This window comes from Sinocyclocheilus rhinocerous, unplaced genomic scaffold (genome assembly GCF_001515625.1).
Source record: "Sinocyclocheilus rhinocerous isolate Xijiao unplaced genomic scaffold, SAMN03320098_v1.1 scaffold1316, whole genome shotgun sequence".
NCBI lineage: Eukaryota > Metazoa > Chordata > Actinopteri > Cypriniformes > Cyprinidae > Sinocyclocheilus > Sinocyclocheilus rhinocerous.
In genome coordinates this window covers 450,890-456,470 of record NW_015646346.1, presented here as the reverse complement: position 1 = coordinate 456,470, position 5,581 = coordinate 450,890, and the positions used below count along the sequence as shown (strand labels likewise).

Genomic DNA, 5,581 nt, shown 5'->3' with positions numbered 1-5,581 from the left:
ACGAAGTGGGGCAGGTCTTTGCAAAGGGTCAATTAGCATCTTTCTTTATTAATGTCATGGCTAATATATATATATATATATATATAGAGAGAGAGAGAGAGATAAAATATATATAAAAATAAACTATATCATTTTTTATATATTTAAAAAAAACAAAAAACAAAAAAACATTGTTCACCTACTTGTTCCGGTATCTGACGTGCCAACTGCAGCAGTAAAGACAAAGAACAGGAAGGTATGACCTCAAATAGAAAGGAAGCACTTAATTTAAAAATGACACAACTGATTCAGAAGAAGAAATGACAGCCAGCTCTGTTTGGAATAAGCATTTGTGTGCATATCAAGTAATTTATTAACTGTCATTCTAAGCATTTATGTTTTTATTTCAACTTATTTATGAATGCTGCTGTTGGATTTGAATGCACTGACCAACATTGCCTTTCTGTCATGAATTGCTAATAGCAGCCAGGAAAACATCTGCTCTATTATTACTCAGTGTTTTGTTTAGCTGTCAGTCTGTGAATGTCATCAAAGACACATGATAGGTAAGTCTAGATTGTTAGTTACAGTAAAATAAAATACTGAATCCAACAAAAACAGTCAAACTAGTTCTGTGTCTCAGATTTGACTGTTTATGAAGGATTCAACACTTTTTTACGACATATTTTGTGAGGGCATCAACTGTGAGATTTATAAAAAGCAGAACAGGAATAAACTCTTCACCTGCAAACTAAATATGCATACACTAAATGCTCTGTCCATCCAACAGATCAAACCACATTTCTAAAGACCATACAGTTTTGACCCCAGAAGGTATCAAATATAGAAAAAAAATACTTAAACAGAACAGGATGAGGTTTTAACCTGACAGAGCTAGGTAGTATTGATATAACCAAAACTGCATCTAACATGAAAACCATCAGTCTGTCTTCCTCCCCACACCTCAAGTGCCCACTTTATTGGCTCGTCGTCAGAGTTAGGTCACCCTGTAAATAAACAGACACAATTTGTGATATTAAAACAATGATCTAAAACATTTAACCACAATTTTATATCATGCAGTGAAGAACAGGTAAAAATAACAACAATAATGTTATATCATGCAAATCTATGTATAGATTTATACTTGCCTGAATATGAGAATTAGACCAATCACTCCTTCTGTATGCTCATCAACTTAGGCTTATTCTGTAGTGAATCCAAACCCTTCCTGTTAATAGAAACATCACATGACCTAAGTCTGGACACAAGTTTTTAAAGGTGCAGTAAAGTCTCATAAAAAAGTGGCATTAATCAACAAAACATGTATACCTCCACTGGTGATATTTGGTCTATTGAAAATAGAAAAAAATAAAGTATGACTGGATGCTACTTCCAAGTGTCTGCTGTTCTGTAATACAATTAAATCTCCACTACCAACATAAACTGCATTTGCTGCATCATACAGTTTTGACCCCAGGAGGTATCAAATATAGAAAAAAAATACTTCGAACAAGATGAGGTTTTAACCTGACAGAGCTAGGTAGTATTGATATAACCAAAACTGCATCTAACATGAAAACCATCAGTCTGTCTTCCTCCCCACACCTCAAGTGTCCACTGTATTGGCTCGTCGTCAGAGTTAGGTCACAATTTGTGATATTAAAACAATGATCTAAAACATTTAACCACAATTTTATATTATGCAGTGAAGAATAGGTAAAAATAACAACAATAATGTTATATCATGCAAATCTATGCATAGATTTATACTTGCCTGAATATGAGAATTAGACCAATCACTCCTTCTGTATGCTCATCAACTTAGGCTTATTCTGTAGTGAATCCAAACCCTTCCTGTTAATAGAAACATGTGTTCATAAGACTTTGGTTTTTAACCAACAAATTACAGATTGTTTGAGCAAAAGAAAAGATATAACTGACAAGATTGGACTGGAATTAACTATAAGTTGAATACCATCATAAAGAAGCGTAACAACACTTTTACTAACACTTTCTATTCACACTTTTCAAAATTAGTCCTATAAAACACAATCGCTGGTGGCAACAGGTGCTTTAGGGTTAGGTGGTATGTTAGCTTAGTATAGCGACAAAACACGACAATTAATGAGATAAACTTACTACAAAGTTATTTCTCTAAACTCTCTCTATTATGTCAGTCAAGTGTTTGAAAGAGCAGAAACTAGCGTTTTGCTAAACTATGCGATTGTTTTATTCAGTAACGATGTTAGCTAGCTAGCAGTTACAGTAATTTCCAACTGCGCTCAAGTTTTTACGTGAAAAACAGTTTTGTGAATCTCTGAACTATTGAAAACATTTTCGCTAAAATATCACTCACTGTGACCGCACGCAAGTTAACTTTAATGAGGTTATGTGATTAATATGAACGTCAGTGTACAGTATAATGAGACAAGCAAACAAGAATCAAACTATCGAAATGCACACGGACCAAAGTATTACAAATCATCTAAAACAAACAGAAAGGCAAACTTACCTTAAACACGAGAAAATCCAGCCATGTATCTCCTCCGTGACAAGCCCAACCGTCCCTCTGATTCAAAGCGTAGGTCCAAACACGCATGCGCGGATTCAAGCGCACTGAACTTTTAGATTAAAATTTACTCAATATTTCTAGATTTATGTGCAATGACTATAAAACATATAAATATTACAAGTAAATATTAATAAGAGTTACTCTTCTCACACAGTTCATTAATTACATGAATTAAATGTGTACATTTTACTTAGAAAATTGTTGTTCTTCTTGATTTTTAATATTACAAGTAGAATTTATGATGATTAATTTAATATATTTTACAACACCACAACATCTTTTTTTTTCAGTGTGACCTTCAATGCTACAAATTCTGTCAATTGAGTTTAACTGGTAGCTTCTGGTTTTACTGAAACCAGAATATTCTTATAACTGTTGAAGTGTTTCATCATTTTATAGTTTGAAATGACACAAACACTCACTGACTGTGAACACACTACACCAAAAATAAGATTGTTGACTAGATTTGCCCAAGTTTTTGGTTATTCTCTCATGTTTTCCAGCTCGTCTGTCTGTTCCTGTCATCAGCAGAAACTCTTCACAATGTTCTTCATCATCATCATCATCATCATCATCACAGAATAATTGTTCATTGGTGTGTTCAGTGGTGAATGTGGGTCATGTGACTCTCTCCTGGTACAAAGGAAACAGTTTATTGTCCAGCATCAGTGTGTCTGATCTCAGCATCAGTCTCTCTCTACCTCTGGAGGTGGAATATCAGGATAAAAACAGCTACAGCTGTGTGCTCAACAATCCCATCAGCAACCAAACCACACATCTGGACATCACTCAACTCTGTCACACATGTGCAGGTATGGCAGCGCTGACATCAACGTTGATTTACTCTCAGTTATACAGTGCTGTTGTTTGATAGTGTTTGTTGTAGATCAGATGGACAGATTCATTCGCACTAATGGCTCATTTTGTCCATTACAGATCAGGGCCTACCTTTATCGTACATAGTGCTGATTTCTGCTGCTGCTGGAGCTCTGTTGATTGTAGCTGCAGTCATGTGGTACTGCTTCTGCTGGAAACGTAGAAAAAGAGGTCAGAAAAGCAAGCAATTAATGCCTATTTTGAAAGAGTTATCTCTTTTAAGGCGTACATTTCAATATAAGATTGAAAGCTTTGTTGTTTCAACATGACTGTGATTACTGTTAATGCAGTCATAATCAACGAGATATACGAAAATGATTCAACACTGCCTAAACCAAAACCACGAAAAACGGTAAGGTCATTCATGACTGTCTTGCAAGATGATGTTGCAGTCTGATTAAAGCTTGATGATTGAAGTTTTGTGTGTAATATGACAGACAGTGAACAGATATGTGGTGTCAGGCTTGATCATATAAGGCATGCTTTTATGCTATTTACACTGTTTGCACCTGTAAATATTAAACATATTGTAAATATTAAACAATTAAGCATAAAGTATTTCCTCAAATTAATGTGCATAAAGCTAGATTTATTATCACGCAGTAAAGTGATTTATTGTCTTAACTTGCTCAAAGTACTCACAGTAGGCTACGTCAGCCTCACTCACCTTTAACATTCATTGCATCTTCTTCCTCATTACTTTCTGTTTTCCACCACCCTTCGTGTTTCCCGGAAGAAAGTAAGTTTATCTCCGTCGCGGGTTAAAACAGTACACTTCCGTGTTTGCCGTGGTCGGGGAGACTAACGTTAGATGAGAATTGTGCGCTCGTCCGCTTTTTATTTACCAAGGAGTTGTTTTTAGTGTCTAAGCGATGTTCAGATGTGAATGATCGGCCGTACACACTCCAGCTTAGTATTGGAAGAAAATAAGACTCCCAAAGATGCTTATAATAAGTGGACATGGCAACACCACATGCGCGCTTGGCGGAGCATAAACAAAACCAAAAACAATGAAAAACAATAGAAAAACAATGAAAAAGTAACGCAGTGGAACGGGAAAAACGATATATGGATACACGCTCGTTTACAATATCGTTCACATTTGCAGTTGTACTCTGCAACTAAAATAGAACACGGTGTTACATTTTTAATAACTTTTAGGACTATCATTTGCAAGTGGTGCTCACTGCAGAGCTAAATGGCGTCCAGCACCCCTTCTCTGGACGTAATGGGTGGAGCTTATAACCTAGTCCAGCTACATTGGCTCTGCAGTCTTATATTTTTGTGGTGTTTATAGGCCTACAATTATTGATTGTTAAGGTTACTACTAGAAAATATAGGCTGTCCTACAGATAAAAATATTAACATCAAGTAAACGTCAGCCATCATTAAACAATACATAGGCTACAATCAATTCAAGTGTTCAAATCTTATAAATTATAATAAATTGTTTTGCAGAAAATTTAATAAGGACTTATAAAGGTTGGACTCAAGTTAATATTCATTCTGAGTGAATTTGAAGCAAAATTCTATTATATTATAATTTTTTTTTAAATGTTTTTTTAACTGTTTCACCAGCAGGTTCCTGATTGAGTTTGTGTTTCCTTACAGAAATCAAAGGAGCCTGTTTATGGAAATACTGGCAGAAATAATCAGCAATGATCAAATATATTTTAGAGCTCATACGGACCCCCGACTCACACATTTTAGTTCACATCTAATCTCTGCCAGGATGTTTTTTCCGTCTATCTCTGTTTTGTTTACATTAAGATTTCATCTGTTTTTTACTCTCTCTTCATGTCTGAAATGTTGTTGCTCTGTTTTAGTTTAATTGTGTGGTTATCATAGCATCAGAAACTCATGTAAATGTTCTATTTTTTAGCTAATCGCATGGAAATGTATAACTATTAAAATTGGTCTCACCCTTGACCGTGTTCTGCCTCTATCACTGTCTACTCCTGGTTAAATAAATATATTGAATATTGCATATTCAAACATCTAGGCCTAACAATAATAAAAACAAACTCAATTAAACACGGAATACCTTTTAAAGATTATTTTAAGCAGTTTTGTCCTGCAGTTGCAGGTCAGTGAGACAGTTTTGACTCATATTTACACCTTTCTACTGGCATCATTTTTATTTATTGTACT

General features: G+C 34.9%; 2 long non-coding RNA genes across 2 annotated transcripts; one reads left to right on the top strand and one right to left on the bottom strand.

The window, feature by feature from the left end:
• Positions 1-3,150: 3,150 nt before the first annotated feature.
• Positions 3,151-4,631, bottom strand: LOC107707353 (uncharacterized). The gene is made up of 3 exons (XR_001636247.1): positions 4,098-4,631; positions 3,503-3,581; positions 3,151-3,187 (listed from the first exon to the last, which is right to left on the bottom strand). It is a non-coding gene; the product is annotated as an uncharacterized LOC107707353 (long non-coding RNA).
• Positions 3,328-5,357, top strand: LOC107707349 (uncharacterized). Its single transcript, XR_001636244.1, has 4 exons — positions 3,328-3,366; positions 3,491-3,601; positions 3,721-3,782; positions 5,042-5,357. It is a non-coding gene; the product is annotated as an uncharacterized LOC107707349 (long non-coding RNA).
• The last annotated feature ends 224 nt before the right edge of the window (positions 5,358-5,581 follow it).